The following is a 25,201-nucleotide window of genomic DNA, read 5'->3' on the forward strand; positions in this document are numbered from 1 at the left end:
CTTCGCCAAGCCACGATTCAAGCTGTAATTTATATAAGGATTTAAGAGACACAAAATCATACATTCAGGGAAGAAAAGGTGGTTTGCTCTGATTTTTACAACACAATATTTGGAATTTATTAAAGGTCGTAGAAATTCTGAAAGGGACAGTTTAGTCTCCTTTGGTTTGGAGTGACTTTCCATCAATAATCACTTATTCAACTTGAACATGTTTCAAAGCACTTCACAGTGTGAACTGCCTTTGGAGTGCAGTGAGTACTGTTATGTAGGTTAAAGAGGGGAAAGAGGCTGTGCAGAAGCAGGAAGTTGCTCAGCAAGCTGTGTATCATCCATCCTTAACAGGAAGCCTAGGACGCATGCAGTAAACGCAGCTGCTCACAGAGCACAGAAGCCAGACACAGCAATGGAGAGCATTCTACCCGCTCGCTCCCCTCAGCCTGCAATGTGGAAACATCGCGAAGTGTAGGAGAAGCAGCATTTCAGGGTAAAGAAACTTCATTGACTGGTTTTATAATATTAATATGTTCTTTGTAGCATGAAAGGGCGTTTCTTCACATGTATACACACACATACACACAAAAACTCATATACACATACAAACACTCACACACACACAAACACTCATACACACAAATACACATATGAACACACATACACACACAAACATTCATACATGTACAATGCACATACATTAATACACACAAATACACACACAAACACACATACATGTACAACACACACATTAATACACACAGAAACACACAAACACTCACACGTGTACAACACACACACATTAATACACATACAAACGCACAACACACAAACACTCATACATGCACAAACACTAATACACACATACTCATCTACACACATAAACATTCATATACACACACTCATACAGACACACAAACACTCATATAGATACATACACACACAAAACACGCACACACTCATATGCACGCACAAGCACACATACACACAAACACTCATATAGATAAATACACACGTTCAAATACACATACGAACACACACACACACAATCACTCATACATGTACAACACACACACACAAATACACACATAAACACACACTCACTCATACACAAACACAAATACACACACACACATGCACACATATGCAAACACACACACATATACAAATGCACATACAAACACACACATACTTTCTAGCATGAGCTAATTAAGCAGGAATGGGTTATTTTTGCCCCTCCATGTTGCAGGAACACTTTGACCTGGTGTAGGAGCCCCAACAGCTGTGCTGACCTGAGACTGGTTAAATTGGCACAGACTGGGAATTGAGATTATGATGATGCGGTCTGTGTTGTTCAGTTACACACTGGACTAACAAGTAAATAAACAGAGGAGCCTCCGGTCAAGATCTGCACTTCAGAAGATAAGTTAGTTGAGGACATGTCCCACTGGCAGGGTCAAACCCACAGAGCTACTACTGTGTGCACTGCAAATTACGAGAAAGACTTGTATTTCTATCTTGCTTTTCACAACCTCGGGACATCCCAAAGCGCTTTACATCCAATAAAGTACTTTTGAAGCGTAGTCACTGTTGAAAACTCAGCAGCAAATTTGTGCACAGCAAGCTCCCACAAACAACAATGTGCTAATGGCTACTTTAGTGAGGTTGGTTGAAAGATAAATATTGGCCTAGGATACTGCGAGAACTCCCCTGTGCCTCTTCCAATAGTGTTGTGGGATCTTTTGCATCCGCCTAAGAGGGTAGACAGGGCCTTAGCATCTCTTCTGAATGGTGGCACTATCAACAGTGCAGCACTCCCTCAGTACTGTAGTGTGAGTCTAGATTCTGTGCTCAAGTCTCTGGAGTGAGGTGTGAACCCTCAAACTTCTGATTCAGGTGTGACAGCCATGGCTGACACTTTTCAATGTGACCTTAAATAGCAAGCAATATAAATCACACTTTTGTGCTCCTCCAGATATTAGTACTGGATAATGGAATGGCCAGCAGCCCATTTCCAGCCTCACAACCTGAGTGTAATCAGGCGGAGTGGATCACCTACTCCTGTGGGACCCACCCGATTCTCATTCCTCTGATTCCCGGAGACTGAAGATCAGATGGGTCCTGTAAGGGGGAAGCAATCAACCTAATCCACCAGATTACCCACCCAGCCAATTAGTGAAGCCAGAGACCTAACTTTCCTCTGCCAATGTTTCTTTAATCACTCCAGGTACAGCATGGTCTAGATACACAGTGAAGCTCCCCTCTCTACATCTCAACAATGTTCCTCAGCTCCAACTCTAGAAGCATTCTCCCCGCTGGATCAGAAATTCCTTTGCGGGCTATTTTTTAGCACTTTCATATAGTGACACCCGCATTCCCAGCCAGAATGGAAATGGCTTGGTAATTCCCAATCAATATCATAAAAAAACAAATCATCTGGTCATTGCCACATTGCTGTTTGTGGGAACTTGCTGTGCGCAAATTGGCTGCCACATTTCCTATTTTAGCAGCGACTACACTTCAAAACTACTTAATTGGCTGTGAAGCACTTTGGGCCATCCTGTGGCCGCGAAAGGCGCTATAAAAATGCAAGTTTTTCTTTCGTCTTTTTCTTTCCCCCCCAGCAATTATGCCTGGAGACCTCACTGCTACAAGTGACTGATTGATATTTTTATGCACAGAATTTGTATTATGAAACCATCCTCCACTCACTGCATTTTGCTGGAGAAATCATCCTGCTATTATTGTGAGAAGTTGCTGTAGTTTCGGTCATGAGCTCTGTTTGCTTAGTTTGTGGAGACTCTTTTTAACTAGACTCTGTAGACTGTTTGCTGGGTAAGTAAACTCTGTTTACCATAAATTAGACTGTTCTCTGTGAGTCCTGCCGAAAGCCCAGGCCTGCCTCATTGGCAGATACACTGGTGTCAATGGACTTCGATTTTTAACAGAGTCAGTAGCCTGTTTAAATTAATTGCCGCGAAATTGCTCGTAAAGCAACTTCAAGTACAGAGTTACCTGAGGTAACTAAGCCTCCCTTTGTAGGTAAATATGCCACAGGGTGTGGAACTGAACCATATGGGTCATGGCAGGGTGTGGTTAAACTCTCGTGGGTGCTGAGTTAGCTGCTCGATTTGAGTGTTGTTGGGAAGCATGGGGTGGGGACAGTGCTCAGACTGGCTTCAATGACACTTGGTTTGACAGGTAGAATAAAGCAGCCAGAGTTTCTGCTCCTGCTTGTTATCCAGTTCACATTGCAGCAAAGTTGAAGAATTGTCATAGAATGATATAGCAGAGAAAGGGGCCATTCGGCCCATCGTGTCCATTCTGGCTCCTTGCAAGAGCTGTCCAATTAATCGCACTCCTCTGCCCTTTCCCCATAGCCCTGCCAATTTTTCTCCTTCAAGTGTTCATCCAATTCCCTTTTGAATCTCCTATCACCCTTGCAGGCAGTGCAATCCAGATCATAATAGGCTCATTTGAATATTTCTCTTCTAGAATATTAGGGCGGCACAGTAGCGCAGTGGTTAGCACCGCAGCTTCACAGCTTCAGGGACCCGAGTTCAATTCTGGGTACTGCCTGTGCGGAGTTTGCAAGTTCTCCCTGTGACCACGTGGGTTTCTGCCGGGTGCTCCGGTTTCCTCCCACTGCCAAAGTCTTGCAGGTGATAGGTAAATTGGCCATTGTAAATTGCCCCTAGTGTAGGTAGGTGGTAGGGAATATGTGGATTACTGTAGGGTTAGTATAAATGGGTGGTTGTTGGTCGGCATAGGCTCGGTGGGCCGAAGGGCCTGTTTCAGTGCTGTATCTCTAAATAATTAAAAATAAATAAATATTCTTCAGGGCTATTAAAAAGAACATCCTTTCATTGTGTTCTGCTTTTTTAAATTAATATTTTTGCTTTCAGCGGCAAATGAGGCCTGGAATTCCCTCCCTCAACTTCTCAGTCTCTCCAATTCTCTTTCCTCCTTTAAGATGCTCCTTAAAACCTACCTTTTTGACCAAGCTTTTGGTCACCAGTCCTAAAAAATCTCCTTATGTGACTCAGTGCCAAATGTTCTCTGATTATGTTCCTGTGTAGTACCTTGTGACTTTTTGATATGTTAAAGGCAGTATATAAATGCCAGTTGTTGTTATTCATTCTTGGCGTGTGAGCATCTCTGGTGAGGCTGGTATTTACCATAGAATCACAGCACAAGCCATTCTATTCCACTATGACTGTTGCGCCTTAGGATGTTTTACTATGTTAAAGGTGCAAGTTGTTGCTGTTGCTTTTGTGGCGCTGGATGGTGGAGTGGGTCTTGCTTTTTGGGGTGGGTTTGAATCCATCTCAGACCAATGTTGTGAAGGTCCTCTTTATGGTTGGCCCTAAGGATCCTACTTGTGGCGAGTTTGGAAAGTACATTTCCCAGTTGATGGAGCTCGTGCAGCATGGAACACCCTCCTAGTTTGATGTTAGGTTGAGGGCCTCACTCAGAGAAGTCACCAGGATAGAACGTGTGGGAAATGGAAATGTCATGCTGATGAGGCGAGGGCGGGGGGGGGGGTGCGGTGGTTGGGTGAGGGGGGTGGGGTTTAGGCCTCTGAGATTTATCCTCCATACAAACAAGTAGTTCTAACCACATGTGCCCACCCTGTTCCCAAATCCTTTCAACCGCTTTTCCTGCATCCACATGGTTTCAGAGTGAAGAGACATTGAGCGAGAGAAAGTGTCCATGGAGTTAGGCTGTCATTCAGCATGAAACGCCTGTTCATTGTGATGGCTTCCATTCCGAATCAGCCAGGAGATAGGGCAAGGACTGGTCGCTCCCCACCTTCTCCCACATGCTAAAAGATAGAACTTCTTTTATTCACCTCGGAAGAGCAAGTGTCTGAGTGGTACAAGCACAAACCCATGACCTTCCAGCTCCAAGTCCCACGCTCAACCCAACTGAACTGCCCAAATTTAAAGGAAGCTTCCGTTCACTCCTGAGTCAGAAAGAGATACAGCACTGAAACAGGCCCTTCGGCCCACTGAGCCTGTGCTGACCATCAACCACCCATTTATACTAATCCTATATTAATCCCATTTTTCCCTCTCACATCCCCACCTACACTAGGAACAATTTTTTTTTTAACAATGGCCAATTATCAACCCACAGGTCTTTGGCATGTGGGAGGAAACCAGAGCACCCGGAGGAAACCCACAGGGAGAACTTGGAAACGCCACACAGGCAGTGCCCAGAACCAAACCCGGGTTGCTGGAGCTGTGAGGCTGCGGTGCTAACCACTGTGCCACCCTGTGTTGTGACACAGGTCATTACCAGCAATGGGTGACCCAGAATGAAAAAGTGACTCATTCTCAAGCACTAACCTCACTAACGACAATCAGGAGGATTTGTCACTATAAAACGCGTTGAATGTTGATGTCGTCATCAGGGACACTGGCTTAGAAGAGCTACTGACTAAAAATGTGGTGTGTGGGAGCTTCTTTGTTTATTCATTCACGGGATGCCGGCATCACTGGCAAGGTCAGCATTTGTTGCCCATCCCTTGAGAAGGTGAGGGTCAGCCGTCTTGAACCACTGCAGCCCATATGGTGTAGGTACACCCACGGTGCTGTTAGGCAGGGAGTTCCAGGATTTTGACCCAGCAACAGTGAAGGAAGAGCAATATAGTTCCAAGTCAGGATGGTGTGTGGCTAGGAGGGGAACCTGAAGGTGGTGGTGTTCCCATGCGCCTGCTGCCCTTGTCCTTTGAGATGATAGAGATGGCGGGTTTTGGAGGTGCTGTTTATGTTACTTTAACCAGCACAGTCGATGCCAAATAACCTCTTCACTAATGTTGTTTCAGCTAAGAAACAGCGAGTCTCAGTAACTCCCCCAGTGGAATATCCCCTGATGATATCATTATTTCTTGCTGTTATTTTTACATTAGAGTAGTGACTATGGCACTGAGCTGGCAACACAGAGGTTATAAAGTCGAATCCCACAAATGGCAACTTATGAAATTTAATTTCATAAACCTGCTCTTTTGTTAGCTGGCCACCAGTAAAAGACAATCAAGAAAACCCAGTTGTTTCACTAACGTCCTTCAGGAAAGGTAAATTGCCACCCTGCCCACTTAGGCCTACATGTGACTCCAGCCATACACTCTATGTGATTGACTCTTATTGCCCTCCAAGGTGAAGGAAAGCCTCACCACCACCTTCTCGGGGCAACAAGGGAAGGGCAATAAATGTGGTGATGTGAAATCTTGCTATGTGGAAATTTGCCTCTCTGTTTTCGACACAATAACAGTGGCTGTAGCACAATGATGCCCACATCCTTAGAATAAAAAAACTTCACCGAACTGAAACTACAGAAACAATATCAATTAGAATTCTTTATCAGTTCTGTTTTCTGCACTGACTCTTGCTGGGGCCCTGGTATATATCCTTGACCTTGACTCTCCCTGAGGCAGGGATCATAGGATCATAGGAACATAGGAAATAGGAGCAAGAGTAGGCCATTCGGCCCATTGAGCCCGCTCCGCCATTCAAACAGATCATGGCTGATCATCTACCTCTACGCCATTTTTCCCCACTATCCCCATATTCCTTGTTGTCATTAGTATCCAGATGTCTATCGATTTCTGTCTTCAACATGCTCAACGATTGAGCTTCCACAGTCCTCTGGAGGTAGAGATTTCCAAAGATTCACCACCCTCTGAGTAAAGAAATTCCTCCTCAACTCAGTCTTAAATGGCCTGCCCCTTATTCTGTGTTCCCTTGTTCTAGACTCACAGCCAGGGGAAACATCCTATCCACCCGGTCACGCCCTGTAAGAATTTTGAAAGTTTCAGTGAGATCATCTCTCGTTCTTCAAAACTCTAGAGAATAGAGGCCCAGTTTCTGCACTCTCTCGTCATAATCCCGCCATCCCAGGGATTAATCTGGAGAACCTCCATTGCACTCCCTCTATGACAAGTATATCCTCCCTTAGATAAGGAGACTAAAACTGTACACAATACTCCAAGTGTGGTCTCACCAACGCTTTATACAATTGAAGCAATACATCTTTACTCCTGTACTCAAATCCCCTTGCAATGAAGACCAACATACCATTTGCTTCTTAATTGCTTGCTGCACTTGCATACTAGCTTTTAGTGACTCATGAACAAGGACACCCAGGTTTCTTTGGACATCAACACTTTACAACCGCTCACCATTTAAGAAATATTCTGCCGTTCTGTTTTTTTCTACCAAAGTGGATCACTCCCCCCTGGGGTAGTGTCCCCTCATACAGACCCTGACTCTTGCTGGGATACAGCTTCATGGAGCCAGACCTCTCTCTGAGACCTTGCCCAAGTGACCATTCTTTACATGTGAGCCTCAATAGTTAGTGGAAGGCTGAAATAAAAACAAGAAATGCTGGAAATACTCAGTAGATCTGGCAGCATCTGTGGAGAGAGAAGCAGAGTTAATGTTTCAGGTCAGTGACCCTTCTTCACAACTAGCAGATATTAGAAATGTGAAAGGTTTTAAGCAAGTAAAGCGGGGGTGGGGCAAGAGATAACAAAGGAGAAGGTGTAGATAGGACAAGGTTACAGAGAATAACCGACCAGAAGGCCATGGAGCAAAGGCAAACAATATGTTAATGGTGTGTAGTGGAAGGCTGTTTGATTGTGGAGAGCTTCACAACAGAGCCCAAGTCATGCCCTTATGCAGTGTGCACATATATAAACATTCCAGCACTGGATCACTGGGTCACTGGATCACTGGACACTGGATAGCAATCTGGAACATTTGCCTTGGTTGATTCGTTTGGCTCTGCTGAGCCCAGGGTTGGTGAGTCCACTTGCAACACCTCTATCACCAGGCGGCATTTTAGAAAAAGGAATTTGCATTCCTATAGCACCTGTCACAATCTCAGGACCTCCCAAAGCAGTTCACAGCCAAGGTACTTTATTTTTGTACTACAGCCACAATTGTTGTGTAGAAAACAGGGAGGAAAATTTCCACACAGCAAGATCCCACAAATGACAATGATATAAATGACCAGATAGTCTATAAAATATAATATAAATATATATATATTATAGAATATAAGAGCAGGGAGGTTATGATGGAGCTGTATAAAACGCTAGTTAGGCCACAGCTGGAGTACTGTGTACAGTTCTGGGCACCACACTATAGAAAGGATGTGATTGCTAACGGCTAACTGGAGAGGGTGCAGAGGAGATTCACCAGGATGTTGCCTGGGCTGGAACATTTCAGCTATGAAGAGAGACAGGATAGGCTAGGGTTGTTTTCCTTAGAGCAGAGAAGGCTGAGGGGAGATATTATTGAGGTATACAAAATTATGAGGGGCATTGATAGGTTAGTTAGGAAGAAACGTTTTCCCTTGGCAGAGGGGTCAATAACTAGGGGGCATAGATTTAAGGTAAGGGGCAAAAGGTTTAGAGAGGATTTGAGGAAAAAAAATTTCACCCAGAGGGTGGTTGGAATCTGGAATGCACTACCTGAAGGGGTTGGTAGAGACAGGAACCCTCACAACATTTAAGAAGTATTTAGCTGAGCACTTGAAATGCCATAGCATACAAGGCTACGGGCCAAGTGCTGGAAATGGGATTCGAATAGTTAGGTGCTTGATGGTCGGCATGGACATGATGGGCCGAAGGGCCAGTTTCTGTGCTGTATAACCCTATGACTCTACAGTCTGTTTCTTAAGCGATGTCAGTTGAGCGATAAATAACGAGCAGCACGCCCCCTGAAACTGCCCAGGAAGCTGCAAAAGTTTCATTTTTACAAGAGCTGCTGAATTCTCGCAGGGGATTTTTGGTCTGTGTATTAATTTAATATTTCAGGGAAATCTGCAATGAGATAACTTCCTATTTATTGTGCTAGGCAGTTTCCAAGGAAGCCATAACCTGCTTTGGTAAATACAGTGCCATATTGCTGACATTATTTCCTGGCTTGACATAAACAATTTTGCAATGTGTTCAGTGCAGGGTGGAGTGAACTGTTTGATGTCCCCATAGTAAACTCCAGCTCATTTGCCTCGTGAGCTCCCCCAGTGGCTCCATTAGTTAAGGTAGTGTGTACCTGAGTGATAGGGAGCAATTTCTCCAGTCTGCGCTGTGCTGGTTGAGGCACTGCCGTTAGCTTAATTGAGGGGAAATTAGCAGAGTCCCCCGTTCCCAATCCCACCTCTTCATATGTGTGGATGCTGCATGAAGATTCTCTTAGGCTTGGCTATTAATGCTTTGCTCCCTGCATAGTCACTGTCCATTGTCACAAGTGAAGGATGGTCACTTGGATGAGGTTCTGGAGGATGACAACTGCACCCAATGTCGGCCTTGGTTCAATGGATAGCATGCTCATCTTTGAGCCAGAAGATTGTGTGTTTGAGATCCACTCCCAAAACTTGAGTGCAAAATCTAGGCTGACACTCCAGTGCAGTACCGAGGGAGTGCTACACTGTCTTACAGATGATATGTTAAACTAAGACTCCATCTCCACTCTCAGGCATGTAACTGATCTCATGACACTATTTCAAAGAAGAGCAGGAGAGTTCTTCCTGGTGATCTGGATAATACTTATCCCTCAAACAAAATTATAAAATAAATTATTTAGTCATTACCATATTGCTGTTTGTGGCAGCATGCTGTGTGTGAATTGGTTGCTGTGTTTCCTACATTACAGCAGTGACTACATTGTGTCATGCTAGGCCCCCACCTGCCAAGAATGAGGCACATTAATTTTGTCATGAACATTGATTTTAAACTGTTGCTGGAGCGAGGAAGTGACTTGTTAAACAGATCAGCCATGGCTGAAAAAGACATTTGTATAATAACAGACAGTGCTTGGAAGGACAAAGTACAATTCCCTGACACATTCAACCCACAATGGACCTTGATCATCAGGTATTGTGTGTAAGAGGAACATTCCAGAGACTGCTAAGGTGATGCAATCTAGGACTGGTTAGACCAACTGGTCACATGACTAACTGGCTGTTCCAGGTTTTTTTGAACTAGCCACAGAGAGTTTGAACTCAGAAAGACTGTTTGCTCCTGGACTGAGAAAATCTCTCCTGTCTGCTCCCATCTCTTTCTCACAAGCGTCTGAATCCACTGAAGACACATGATCCCAAGAGAGAAAAGTCTCCTACAGTGAACAAGGTTTAAGAAGAATACTGGGCCCCAACAAAAAGCAAGACCTACCTACAATTAAGGACTCTACAGTGAGCTTGAAGAATCATAACAAAAAATCTTCAGATATTGCCTCAAACTTTTCCACTTTATTTTTCTTCTGATCTTTTCTGTTTCTATTTGCACGTGTATATTGTGTATGCATGCTATCGTGGGCGCGTCGTGTATCCCTGGGCGTCAACCGAATTAGAGTTTAAGTTCAAGTTTCATAAATTTCAACTTTTCTTCTTTAAACCTAAGAAAACCTGTTTGTGCTCATTTCTTTGCCTTATAATTGGAAAGTGGTGAACAAGGATTCACCCAGGGAGAACTAAAAACACAGTGTTTTAAAAATTAAACCCTGTTACGGTAAGACCAGGTGAAGGCTGAGAGGGATTCCTAGACACCTTTCTCACCTGGTCGTAACAGAAATTTGGGTGCTAGCGTTTGGAATTTACCCACAGACAAACGAAAGAAATTGGAAGTGGGAAGCCAAATTGTTCCCAATCAAAAAAGAGCAAGATTTCAATCCAGGTTTTCTTGTGGTTGTGTGTGATTGAATACAAACATGTCACCTGAAATGCTGTAACCTGCAAGGCTACGGACCAGGTGCTGGAAGGTGGGATTAGTTTGGGCAGCTATTTTTTCCAGCCGGCGCAGACATGATGGGCTGAATGGCCTCCTTCTGTGCTGTAACTTTTCTATGGTTCTGTAACTGAAGCCAGTAGCTCCGCAAGCCAAGGTGAAGTAACTTGGGATAAGTTAAAAGCACTGTGTATGGAGGAAAATGGCTGAGCAGTGTGGGATCACTGTACGTGGCAAGGCTAGGAAGTCTGAACTCCTAAGGTTAGTGGCCAACCATTATTCCCCTGAATCTGAAGAAGCAGAAACAGGGTTGGAAGCAGACCCAGAGAGTTAGCAAAGATACAACTGGAACAGAGAAAACTTGATTAGAGGAGAAGGAGAAAGAAAGAGCCTTCCAGAAGGAACATGTAGAAAATGAAAGGCAGGAGAAGAAGAGAGAAAGAATATTCCGGAAGGAATGTGAGGAGAGAGAGCTGAAACGGCTAGAGTTAACTAGGCAGCGACAGAGTAACCCCAGTGAAAGCATAGCCAATATGGAGGAGCGTAATTCAGGGCTGGGTACAAAATTGTTAAAACTAGTTCAACTAATCCCAAAATTCACTGAGGAAGATGTAGAAGCATTGTTTGTGTCCTTTGAGAAACTGGCAAGGCAGCTAAAATGGTCAGCTGAGACCTGGCCTCTTTTATTACAAAGCAAGCTAACTGGAAAAGCCCATGCGGTTTCAGGTAACAGAGGAATTACCAGAAGATGCCTAACTCTATAGATGCTGTTTTGTTAGCTAGTAATCAGTCCCAATATTGCTGAACATCTGTCACATGGCAAGTCTCATATTACCACATGAGAGTTCATCAAATTATGAACTGACCAAAAAAACTATCCTTGGGGCATATGAATTAGTACCTGAAGCCTGTCGCCAAAAGTTTAGAACCCTCAAGAAGCAAGCTAATTCAACTTATCTGGAGTTTGAAAGCAGCAAGCAGCTGGCTTTTGACCAGTGGCTGAGGGCTCTTAAAGTACAGCTCAGCGATGAGAATCTCAGAGAAGTAATTCTGTTAGAGGAATTTAAACATTCTCTCCCACTCTCCATAAAGACCCATGTAAAGGAGCAGCAGGTCCAGAGAGTCCAGCCGATGAGTTTGCTTTAATTTATAAGTCAGTTTCCCAGGAAGAACCTTTCCTAGTCATGCCTACAAATCCGAAAAGGACAAAGGGTGGGAAAGTGTTAGGAGCCCAAGCAGTCCTGGGAGAGAAAGAAAGGCAGGAGACACAGAGGGCCCTCCTCCAGCCAAAGAGGAAGGTGTTGTGAGCAAGAGTGAGACCCAGAGACCTAAAACCAAGAAAACCTGTTTGTGCCTGTTTCTTTTCCTTATAATTGGAAAGTGGTGAACAAGGTTGTAACAACTGCAAAAAATTACTTCATTGGCTGCAAAGCACTTTGGGAACATCCTGAGGTTGTGAAAGGTGCTATAGAAATGCAAGTCTTTGTTTTTTTTTTAACTTGAACTTGAAGCCACAGAGGAATTACGAGAAGATGCCTAACTCTATAGATGCTGTTTTGTTAGCTAGTAATCAGTCCCAATATTGCTGAACATCTGTCACATGGCTCGAAGTGGGTGATTCCTGCTGTTAGTTATCTGCCATCAATTACGCATCTATCATAACCTGCCATTTCTCTGCAAAAAAAGAAGAAAAGCCCTGCAATTTCTTTTCCCAAATCATCAGTTGTTTTCATGATGAAATACTGGAGATTTTTTTTTTAGAGATGCAGCACTGAAACAAGCCCCTTGGCCCACCAACTCTGTGCCAACCATCAACCACCCATTTATACAATTATATATACAAATTATATATAATCCTACATTAATCCCATATTCCTACCACATCCCCACTATTCTCCTACCACCTACCTACACTCGTGGCAATTTACAATGGCCAATTTACCTATCAACCTGCAAGCCTTTGGCTGTGGGAGGAAACCAGAGCACCCCACAGAAACTCACACGGTCACAGGGGGAACTTGCAAACTCCATACAGGCAGTGCCCAGAATTGAACCTGGATTGCTGGAGCTATGAGGCTGCGGTGCTAACCACTGTGCCACCCTAATGCCTGCAGCTTAAGTTATAATGAGCCCATACCCCACTGCCATTTAAATCTAATTATGTGCCATTAGTACTGAAAAGTACTTTGTTGGCAGTGAAATGCTTTCTGGTGATCTGAGATCATGAAATGCACTTAAATAAATTCAAGTCTTTCTTTAGAGACTGATTAGAAAGGTTTTCTTGGCTTCTTTTACACAATTTGTACATGAGGCCACAAATAATTTCTGATCAATAGTTACATCTGAAAGAGGCAGTTGCTCAGCTTTTGCCTGTTTTCTCGGGTTTCTGTAAATGTTGGTGATCCCAGCACCCGCTCGTACCTGGCTCATCCGCTTTGTTCTGGCATGTATTCTGTGCTGCGTCTGGGAATTCCAGTTGTATGATGAATCAGGAACTGATCCAATCCCGGGTTAGCAATCTTTGCGTTGTGCTTGACCCCGAGCTAAGCTTCCGATCGCATATTCGCATCATCACCAAAACCGCCTACTTCACCTCTGTAACATTGCCCAACTCAGCCCCTGACTCAGCTCATCTGCTGCTGAAACCTTCATCCACACCTTTGTTACCTCTAGACTTGATGATTCCTCAGCTGTTCCGGGGATCTCCCATCTTTCATCCTCTCAGCCAAAACTCTGCTCCCACTTGGTTCCAGTCGCCCATCACCTCTGTTCTTGCTCACTTACATTAGTTTCTGCTTTGGCAGTGCCTCAATTTTAAAATTCTCATACTTGTTTTCAAATCCTTCCATGGCCTCTTCTCTCCCCGTCTCTCTAACCCTCTCCAGTGCTCCAATGCTCAGAGATTTTACACTCATCCAATTCTGGCCTTTTGCACATCCCCGATTTTAATCCTTCCACCATTGGTGCCCAAGCCTTCAACTGCCTAATCTCTGAAATTCCTTCCCAAAACCTCTTTTGTCCCCTATCTCTCTTTCCTCCTTTGAGACACTCCTTAAAATCTACCTCCTTGACCAAGCTGTCCTTATATTACTTAAGCTAGTTGGCAAAAGAAGCAATGGTGACATGAGGAAAAACATTTTCACGCAGCGAGTGGTTAGGATCTGGAATGCACTGCCTGAGAGTGTTGTTTAGTTTAGTTTAGAGATACAGCACTGAAACAGGCCCTTCAGCCCACCGAGTCTGTGCCGACCATCAACCACCCATTTATACTAATCTTACACTAATCCCATATTCCTACCACATCCCCCCCTGTCCCTATATTCCCCTACCACCTACCTACATTAGGGGCAATTTATAATGGCCAATTTACCTATCAACCAGCAAGTCTTTTGGCTGTGGGAGGAAACTGGAGCACCTGGAGGAAACCCACGCAGACACAGGGAGAACTTGCAAACTCCACACAGGCAGTACCCAGAATTGAACCCGGGTCGCTGGAGCTGTGAGGCTGCGGTGCTAACCACTGTGCCACTGTGCCGCCCAGTGTGGTGGAGGCAGATTCAATCGAGGCCTTCAAAAGGGAATTGGATTGTTATCTGAAAAGGAAGAATCTGTATGGCTTAGCGGAGAATACGGGGGATGGGGACTAGGTAAATTGCTTCTTCAGAGAGCCAGCACAGACATGATGGGCCGAATGGCCTCCTTCTGTGCTGTAACAATTCTATGATTCTATGAATTTATGTGGCTTAGGGGTGTGTGGTGGGTCTCTCCCAGAGGCATTTTCCAGCTACCCCCCCACCACAACTTCTGATGTCAGGGGGTCTGCAAAATTAAGCCCACTGTCTCCAAACCAGAGACCTGGAGGGGAATGTAAAAGAGAATCAGCAGAACAAATGAGCTGAAAATCTTAAAATAAAGCAGAAAGTGTTGGAAGTACAAGAACTGCAGCAACAGACCTCTCACCCAGTCTTACGATCAAATCATGGAGTAACAGCTTTGCCTGTGTATGACAAGCCCAATGTCCAGTGCACAGACAGGCAGTATTTTCCCACACTGCAGTCCAGTTTCTCGCTGGATTTTCAGCGTGTCACCTGTTCCCCAACCAATCCACTACACTCTGTATATTGTTTTTGATATAAGTGGCAATTACAAAGTCATTATTGCCACTAATTTATCTTAAATGTAAGATAGTGACTAATAAATCCAATGGGGAATTCAGGAGAAACTTCTTTACCCAGAGAGTGGTGAGAATGTGGAACTCAGGGTGGGCCGAAGGGCCTGTTTCAGTGCTGTATCTCTCTATGTCTCTATGGGGAGTGATTGAGGCGAATAGTATCGATGTATTTAATGGGGAGCTGGATTAACAGGTGGCGGAGAAAGGGTTAGAAGGATGTGCTGATCGGGTGAGATGAAGTAGGATGGGAGGAGGCTGTAAACCGTGGGGCAGAGTCAACTCCCTCTTGGCCCCTTTATTCCCTTCACCCACTTGATCCTGGCCATCACGTGGGACTAGGTCCTCTTAATTCAGGCTCAGGCTGGGTGTTCGGGATATCGGGGTTACAGGAGAGCCACCCTCCACCTAATCCACCGGCTACAGTTAATGGCTTAGTACAAAGAGGAGGAAACTCAGTCCTTTCTTTAACTATCGATTTACTTTAGTCACATTGTTGTACAATGTAAGAATAAGGCTTATACACTTTGTTAGACAAAAGCATGCAACTCAAACTGGGTTATACAGTTAATAACAAAGCTAGTTAGAATTGATAAGCACACCCACTAGGTTGCTTTGACCTTTCCCTGACCTAGTCACAGAAAACAAAGGATAATACCCGAAAAAGGGGAGAGCTGACGCTGGCCAGGCGTTCCGTTCCCTCTCTCTGTTACGTCGTCGCCGCATAACTGATGCAGGGTCTTGCACTTCCGCGATGGTTGGTCTCTGCTGGCTCTATGCCTGAGATTCTCCATATTTATTCTCTTTCTTATCTCTTCAAAACTGTGCTGTCTCTTTCCTGTTGGCTTAGGCCTGCTCACCTCGTTCGTATCTTCTCCCTATTGGCCCAGGCCCAAAGACCCCGGTATCACTCTGTGTCCAAATAAGGCTCTATTCCTGTGATCTCTCCCTTGTCTTGTCACATAAATTAATTAGTTCAAACTTGTTTTTCCAACACAGGCCAGTGTCTGAGCTGAGGTTACTTTAGTTCATGAGCTATGCAACAGTTTGTAACAGACTCCGTACTTCTTGCAGCCCCTGGCCAACATGGCTCATGTGGAGCATAAACACCAGCACAGAGCAGATGGGCCGACTGGCCTGTATCTGTGCTGTAAATACTATGTAACAAAAAATACACACCTGTGAAGACAAAAGACCAGGTAATGTTTCAGATATATCCCATTGATCAGTTATTATTGTGGCCTGATCTGGAAATTGAGTAAGGGGAATAGAGTGGAGTCAGAAACAGGGGATGGATTGAGGTTAGAATGATGCAAGTGTTGTTTAAGTTTGGCTGAAGTTAATAGGTGCAAGTTCGGGAAGTATCAGAGAAAGCTGATGCAGGTAATAGATGTCAAGAAGCCACAGATTCTGCACAAAAACAATTGGTGTCAAATATGGTGTGAAAACAAAAGGAAAATACAAACCTCAACAGTCATTGAATTAACAGATGAAAGATCTTTCATCAAGATTTGTTAATAGTTTGGTTATCAAAATCTAAATCTCACTCTGTCATTTCAATCCATCCTTGATCTTCTTAGATTCGACGCAGTTTATGGTTGGAATGGGGGCGGGTACAAAAATGAAATAAAATTAGAAGATGCTGAAATATGTCTTGTTAGTCAGAGTAAAGATGGGTTGTAATATTTAGATGTGCATGTGCCCTTCGTCAGAACTGAAGACTAAGAGAGAAGGTAACGGTGGGGAAGAAGGAGAAAGCAAGGGGGGGTGGGGGGGAGGGCGAGAATCAAGATAAACTAAAACAGAGAGAGGAAGTCAATGAGTTTCATGACCTGCAAATCGCTAAATAGAAAACAGTGAGATGAAAAGAGAGATGAAGATTGAGGGTGACGGAGAGCGATTAAAGAAAGAAATAGAATGGGCGCGTAGTTAATGTGAAAAGAGAGGGAAGAGATCAACACAATGGCAAAGGCAAGAAAATGGGGAAAGAGCAGAGGAAAAGCCACGACTGCCACAAGGTCTTCGAGAACGTACTTTATGGTCTGGCGCTAGAAATTGTCCACAAGAGCAGTTAGGTAGTAAAAACAATGTCCCTCTGAATAGGAACCTGCCATCCTTCCCCAGTCTGGCCTACAGGTGGCTCCGGTCCCAGGCTACATGGTCAACTCTTAATGTCGTCATGGAAACTAGGGATGGGGAATAAACGCTGCCCTGCCGGTGTTTCCCACATCCTGTCTCCCCTCTCAGGCGGATGTAAAAGATCCCATGACGTTATTTGAAGGAGAGCGAGGGAGTTCTCCCCAATGTCCTGGGACCAATACTTACCCTCAAGCAACATCCTTCTCGAAAAGCAAACAGATGATCAGGTTGTTTGTGGCAGCTTGCTGTGGCTGCCACGTTTCCTACATCACAGCGGTGACTATACTTCAATAATAATTTCACTGGCTGTAAAGTGTTTTGGGGCATTCCGAGGTCATAAAGTGCACTCTATAAATACAAGTCTGTTTTTCTTTCTTAAGTGCAACTCTGCAGCTTCACCCAAGATAATTGTGAACAAAATGATGTTGAAATCATGTGTCGGCAGTGTAATGTGATTGCAAGAATCTTGTGCTCAAGTTTATTGTGCTTCAATCCCAAGCGCTTTAAATGACAGCTAAAGGACGAGGGCCGTAGACGCATGAGAACACCACCACCTGCAAGTTCCTCTCCAAGCCACACACCTTCCTGACTTGGAACTATTTCGCCGTTCCTTCACTGTCACTGAGTCAAAATCCTGGAACTCCCTTCCTAACAGCACTGTGGGTGTACCTACCCCAAATGGACTGCAGCGGTTCAAGAAGGCGGCTCACCACCACCTTCTCAAGGGCAGTTAGGGATGAGTAATAAATGCTGGCCTTGTCAGCAATGCCCTCATCCCAAGCATGAATAATTTTTGAAAAATGATAAATGCAAATGCTTTCATTCCAAGGAGGAACTTTGACCCAGAAGCACTGTCCCTCCATGGTGCACAGAAACCTTTCATTTTCCTTGTAAGGTCCAAAAACTTCAAATGGAAGTATTTCTCTGTGGCGGTCTTTTTTTCCCCCCTGAATATTTATTCTGACTATGATTTCTTCAAAGCATCTTTTCTACATTTCAAGGCTCCATATAAACGTGTGGGTGTTGACTGAGATCTACTTTTTAAAAAAATATCTAGTTATGGCCTAGAACAGCGTTAGAGCCAATATTTTATTTCTTTCCACGTTCGAGCTGCTGGGTTTGTCAGCAACAAGCCACAACACACAAAAGCCGGAAAATTCAGATGACAACTTACACCTACGTCATAAAATAGCACTTCCTGAAGAACAAGAAAGATTGTGAAGACCAACTGTTGTAAAACATGAAACGTTAAGATTTGTCACTCAGTCTTTAGGTCTGGGGTGGGATGTGAGTAGGTTGCTATGGGAGGGGATGAATAACGTTTGAACAAGTTTGAAAGGAGAAAATGGTGAACAGTACACTTAAGTGAATAAACTCTTTCATTTGCGCCTAGGATTAATGGACACAAATACTAGGTTCACAAGCCCTGAGTGGAGAAAAGAACATTTCCTCCCCACAGAGTAAGTGGAACAGACTCCCAGAGAATGGGAAGCTGATTCAGGGTCAATTTAAAAAAGAGGAGCCAACTCAATGTTGCAAAGGGAAGTTGAGGGGTAGAGAGGAATTATTAAAAATAAATGTTTCGTGTCACGATAAAGAACTGCATAAAACACTTGTTAAGCCGCAACTGGAGTATTATGTGCAGTTCTGGCCACCACATTACAGGAAAGATGTGATCGCACTAGAGAAGGTACAGAGGCAACTTACAAAGATTTTGTCAGGACTGGAGAATTTTAGTGTTGGCGTACGTGTCTGCTTCTGTGATTCCCCCTCATGCTGAGCACCTAAATTCAATCCTGCAGCTGAGAGCAGTTACCGTGGAGACCAGATATTTCCGCATAGCAAGAGATGAAAATAGATCGGACACATAGCTCTAGTTAATAGTCAGTTTTAATGGGGCACTTTCTCTTGCAGTATGCAGGTGGGTAAACCCTGGCTCCATTATAACAATCCATTGGCTCTCTTTACTGGAGAGCAAGAGAAGATATTAGACTGAATCTCAGCTCAGTCGATAAGTTATAGCCAGGGAGGCTGTAAATATAGCCTTGGGGAGATTGAGCTGCAACTCTCCCAAGGGCCACAAGGGAAGGGGAAAGGGGTTGCAGATGGCTCCGAGCCCGAGTGCTAATTGATCAGTGACATGGAAGCTGCTGCAGTCTAGTCTCTCCAGTGTCAGATATTCATAACTCTGACCGATTCACCTACAATAGGAAGGATGGACAGGTCATGTTAAACCTTTATTCATCACTGGTGAGGCCTTAGTGGAATACTGCATCTAATTCTGGGCAGCACACTTTAGGAAGGATGCCAAGGCCTTGGAGAGGGTGCAAAAAAGAGACTTACCAGAATGGTACCAGGGATGAAGGACTTCAGTTCTGTGGAGCAACTGCAGAAGCTGGGGTTGTTTTCATTAGAGCAGAGAAGGTTAAGGGGAAATATACTGGAGGCATTGAAAATCATGAAGGGTTTTGAGAGAGTAAATAGAGAGAAACTGGTTCCAGTGGCAGGAGGGGCGGTAACCAGAGGACACAGATTTTGAAATAATTGGCAAAAGAACCAGGGAGAGATGAGGAGAGTGTCTTTTTACCCAACGAGTTGTTATGATCCAGTATAGATGAAAGGAAGATTCAATAGTAATTTTCAAAAGAGAACTTGAAAAGGAAAAAATTGCTACTCGGAAAGAAAAGGAGAAGTAGGAATATTAAGATAGGCCTTTCAAAGAGCCAGCACAGGCACGATGGGCTGAATGGCCTCCTTCTGAGCTGTACGAATCTTTGGAAAGGAGCTGTTTGGTGAGTCTTAGAGCAAATGAACTTCTGAGTCAATGACAAGGCAGCAAACAAGGGTTGCAGATGATGTCGTCAACCTGAAGTTGTTTACACTTTACTTCCCAATACAGATTATTGAGAAATATCCATAGATCTGAATTGAAAACAAACATACTTCGCACCTCTTTTCGTCATTTCATCATTCTTTTGCTTTTGCCGATGCAATGTGCCAAAGGATGTGAGTGGATTTTGAACGAGTAACATCGGTTCCACATCTTGTCCAGTATGGATTCTAAAAGAAAGATCATTTATATAAAAACAGAAAATGCTGTTGATCAGGGAGCAGCTATGGAGAGAGAAACAGAGTTAACGTTTCAGGTCGATGACCTTTCATCAGTTCTGAATCACTTGACCTTTCATGACCACAGGACATCCCAAAGTGCTTCATAGCCGATGAAGTACTTTTGGAGTGTAGTCAATATTTGACAGTGGAGCATGAATTTGTTCGACACCTTGGCATATTCATGCGCACTCCCTGATTGTCAGCTGCTTAATGAGACACCACTACGTTAAAGTCCAACCTCCATTGTGTGTAGAGTTACTTCCTTTTGCCATAGTAACCTGGAACTTATGGTGTTGACTTCCTGAAGTGGTTAGAGGTGATCACGATCTGAATCATGCTACACCAGTGGCGCTGATAATTTATTCGCCTCTGGCACAGTCCGGATTCTCTGTACCTATGTGCTCTCTCCCGTTACAAAGAAACTGAATTTAAGCAGTGCTGTAACCAAACTTTCAGGACATTCCAAAGCACTTTGCATCAACTAGTCGGGGAGAAACAATATTAAACCTGACTTAGCTGTCAGGAGCCGACCATTCCAGATCTTAAACTGCTCTATAGAGCAGGTGGCAAGGACAGCCCCCCAAAGCCACCCACGCGGAATCCTTCTTTGCATTCGTATGATGTCAGTATAATCTGGCTGAAATTTTGATTGGACAGTCTGAGTCAGAAGCAACTGTGGTTTTCCTGCCAGGTGAAGATAGTGGGAAGAAGACCTCAGACAGGTAAGTTTTTTTAAATTTTCCTTGTGGGATCCGGAGGTGCAGGAGTGCATCAACTTCCTTTCTATCCCACTTATCGAACACGCGATCCACTCAAGATGGCTCCAGAAGCCAATCTCACCATATATTTGGTGACCGTGAATGGCCACCAGGTGGACACTAATGGGCAGCGCTCTCTTTCTCTTTAACCGCAAGATTAATGTGATCTTCAGGATGTGGAAATAAATCCCACTGTCAAACCTCCAGGGATCTTCTGCTCCCCCCTTTAAATGCTATCCTATCTCCACATTTTCCTCATTGGCAGCAGTGGGCACCTTCTGGGTGATGGGCATCATCGCAGGAGCCTGCCCTGCAAGTATATGGGCTGAGATCTGTGGGTGGGAGGGGATTGAGGTAATGGGCAGCTGTTCTGCCTCAAGCCGCCTCCAACAGGAAGGGAGAAGTCCAGCTTTTGGGGTTCCAGTATGAGACTCTGAGATACTAATGTCAGCTTCTGTCAGAAATCCCTCTCTGTCACTTTATGGCCCCATTGAATCAGTCCAGGAAACAGCGTTAAGTGTTTCTACGATGGAATTTGCAGGGTCCTGATCTTGTGAAACCTCAGAACCCTCACGCCATGAGATTACCAGGAACTGGACACTGAGCAGTTGTTAGTCTTTGCTGCTATAAATCTAGAGATAACTAGAAGTTCCTCCCTTAGCTCGATCGTGGTGTCAAGAATCTAACCAGGCAGCTAACAAAACTGACACTGCATGCATGCAGGAGAATGTGGTGCCTCCCCCATCATTTTTATAAAGGACAAGGTGTCCTGCACTCCAAATCTCACTCTTGAAAAATGTACATGTATTTTCTGAATAAATCCCAAAATTGTGCAATTTGAATTAAAAGAAAAATATTGCAGATGTTGGAAATCTGAAATAAAAACAGAAAATGCTGGAAATGCTCAGCAGATCTGGCAGCATCTGTGGAGAGAGAAACAGAGTTAACATTTCAGGTCGATGACCTTTTGTCAGAACTGAAGAAAGTAGGAGATGTAGCAGGTTTTAAGTACAGAGGCAGGGAAATAGAGTGGGACAAAATAACAAAAGGGAAGGTGTGTGATAGGGTGGAAGGCAGGAGAGAATAAATGATAAAAGGGATGATGGTGCAAGGCAAAAGGAGATGGTAATGGGACAAGTCAAGAAACAAAAGATGGCTCTAGAGGAGGTGTAAACACAATAGCAGAATCATCACCAACAGCTTCCATCTGAAAAAATGGGGGCAGAGGTTATGATCTGAAATGGTTAACCTCAGTCTTGACTGTGAAAGGTCGTACAGTGCCTGATCGATCGGTGAGATGCTGTTCCTCGAGCTTCCATTGAGCTTCATTGAAGCAGTGTAGGAGGCAGAGGACAGAGAGGTCGGAGTGGGAGGGGAGCAGAGAATCTGAATTAATTTGGGTAGAAGTCCCATTCAGCAGTACCTCTGTTGAGCAGGTCTATGTGGCTAGTTTACATTCCTGCATCAACTCAGGTACCATGGTCACTGTACCGTAATCGAAGTACTGGTACTCGCACCATAAAGGGCCAGTGATAGTTGACGACATGCATAGTAGCAATGTTGATAGTTAAAGAGGTGATATTCAAATGTTGAATATCTCCAATGGATATGGCAGCCACATAAACATTGCATATTTCTCGCACCTTCAGTACAAACTGGACAATAGCTTTGTTTCCAGTGTTGGGTGAGTTTAAACCATTCTTGGGCTAACCACCAAGTGAAAAGCCTTGGCAACATATAACGTTATGTGGAATGGGGAGTTCAAGAGAACAGAATCTATATTACTTGGCTGTTAATCTGTTAATTGTTTATCAATTGTTTAATTATATGAGATGGAGGATGTTAATTGGCGTCTTATTTGAGCACTTATAAGCAGACACTTAGTGAGATTTTTGAATGAGGAGCTACATGTCCACAGGTATCTGAAGGTGATGAGACAGGTAGATAAAGTGGTGAAGAAGGCATATGGAATGCTTTCCTTTACTGGCCGAAGTATTGAATACAAAAGCAGGGATGACACAAAACTAGGTGGGAATGTATGTTGTGAGGAAGATGCACAGTGTCTTCAAGGGGATTTGGACAGACCTTGTGAGTGGGTAAGAATATGGCAGATAGAATATAATATGCAAAAATGTGAGGTTATCCACTTTGGTAGGAGGAACAAATGTGCAGAGTATTTCTTAAATGGTATGAAATTAGAGAGTGCAGATGTACAAAGGGACCTGGGTGTCCTCATCAATAAGTCACTGAAAGCTAACATGCAGGTGCAGCAAGTAATTAGGAAGGCTAATGGTATGTTAGCCTTTATCACAAGAGGATTTGAGTACAGGAGCAGTGAAGTTTTGCTTCAATTGGTTAGACCGCACCCGTAGTACTGTGTGCAGTTTTGGTCCCCTTACCTTAGGAAGGATATTATTGCCATAGAGGGAGTGCAACGAAGGTTCACCAGACTTGTTCCTGGGATGGCGGGACTGACCTATGAAGAGAGATTGGGGAAACTGGGCCTGTATTCTCTAGAGTTTTGAAGAATGAGAGATGATCTCACTGAAACCTACAAAATACTTAAAGGGATAGACAGGGTAGATGCAGCTAAGATGTTTCCCCTGGTTAGGGAGTCTAGAACCAGGGGACACAATTTCAAAGTAAGGGGGAAGCCACTTAGGGCAGAGATGAGGAGAAATTTCTTTACTCAGAGGGTTGTGAATCTTTGGAATTCTCTACCCCAGAGGGCTGTGGAAGCTCAGTCATTGAGTATGTTTAAAGCAGAGATTGACAGAATTTTAAATATAAATGACATAAAGGGATATGGGGTACTGTGGGAAAAAGGCATTGAAGTGGAAGATCAGCCATGATCATATTGAATGGCAGGGCAGGCTCGATGGGCTGAATGGCCTACTCTTGCTCCTCTGTTCCTTTGTTCCTCTATAATGCTGGAACTGTATAAAATGCTGGTTAGGCCACAGCTGGAGTATTGCGTGCAGTTCTGGTCACCACATTACAGGAAGGACATAATTGCTCTGGAGAGAGTACAGAGGAGATTTACAAGAATGTTGCCCAGGCTTGAAAGTTGCAGCTATGAGGAAAGATTGGATAGGCTCGGGTTGTTTTCCTTAGAACAGAGGAGGCGGAGGGGAAACTTAATTGAGGTGTACAAAATTATGAGGAGCCTAGATAGAGTAGACAGGAAGAACCTGTTTCCCCTAACGGAGAGGTCAATTACCAGGGGGCACAGATTTAAGGTGATTGGTAGAAGGATTAGAGGAGACATGAGGAAAAACTTTTTCACCCGGAGGGTGGTGGGTGTCTGGAATTCACTGCCCGGATCAGTGGTGGAGGCAGAAACCCTCAACTCATTTAAAAGGTACCTGGACATGCACCTGAAGTGCTGTAACCTGCCAGGCTACGGACCAGGTGCTGGAAGGTGGGATTAGATTGGACGGCTAGTTTTTTTTTCAGCCGGCGCAGACGTGATGGGCTGAATGGCCTCCTTCTGTGCCGTAACTTTTCTATGGTTCTATGGTTCTATGGTTGTAATCCTTTTATTCTGCACAATAAATGTGAAACTGAGTAAAGATAGGCTCCAGCATCATCCTTCCACAACAAGCTTTCTGGAATTTAACATTGACTACCCATATACCTGCCATTCTTGTAGAAGGGGACTGGAATACAAAGAGTAGGAGGTAATACTTCAGTTGTAGCTCCCTTGGTCTTCCTCCCGGCAAGTGCAGGCTTGGGTCTCCCATTTGGTCCTGGTGTTTGGTAAAATTCAGCCCTATATTTTCTCTAGTGGGGGGACTCCAGAATAAGGAGGCCTAATTTTAAAATCAGTGCCAAGCCATTCAGGAGTGACATCAGGATTCACTTATTCATACAAAGGTAGTGTAAATGTGGAACTCTCTCCCCCAGAATGCTATAGAGGGACAATTGGAACTCCAAGATTTTTGTTGGATTTGGGTATGGATATGGGTCAAAATGGGATTGAGATACAGATCAGCCATGATCTAATTTAATGTTGGTACAGGGTCAAGGGGCTGAATGGCCTCTTCCTAATCCAATATTCCTACATTCCTAAGATAAATAGCCTTGAGATAATTAAGTCTAGGAATAGATCTGGTTGATAAGAACATAAGAAATAAGAGCAGGAGTAAGCCATACTACCCCTCAAGCCTACTCCACCAGTCAATAAGCTCATGGCTGATCTTCTACATTTCCTCTCTTCCGCCTTATTCCATATCCTCTGATCCCCTAGAGTCCAAAAATCTATTGATCCCTGTCTTGAATATACTCAACAACCACAGCCCT

The 25,201-nt window shown here is 44.1% G+C and overlaps 1 protein-coding gene across 3 annotated transcripts in view; it reads left to right on the forward strand.

The window, feature by feature from the left end:
* The first annotated feature begins 350 nt into the window (after window positions 1–350).
* The window catches only part of LOC137351558 (tyrosine-protein kinase JAK2-like), a 91,059-nt gene continuing 66,208 nt past the window's right edge, over window positions 351–25,201 (forward strand). For 2 of the 3 annotated variants that reach the window (XM_068016080.1, XM_068016082.1), the window contains exon 1: window positions 351–484. The gene's annotated coding sequence lies outside the window, so the exon portion shown is untranslated. Of the gene's footprint in view, window positions 485–20,485; window positions 20,864–25,201 lie in introns of those variants that run through there. The other variant, XM_068016081.1, reaches the window with a different exon arrangement.

Source organism: Heterodontus francisci, chromosome 36, assembly GCF_036365525.1.
Source record: "Heterodontus francisci isolate sHetFra1 chromosome 36, sHetFra1.hap1, whole genome shotgun sequence".
Classification (NCBI taxonomy): domain Eukaryota; kingdom Metazoa; phylum Chordata; class Chondrichthyes; order Heterodontiformes; family Heterodontidae; genus Heterodontus; species Heterodontus francisci.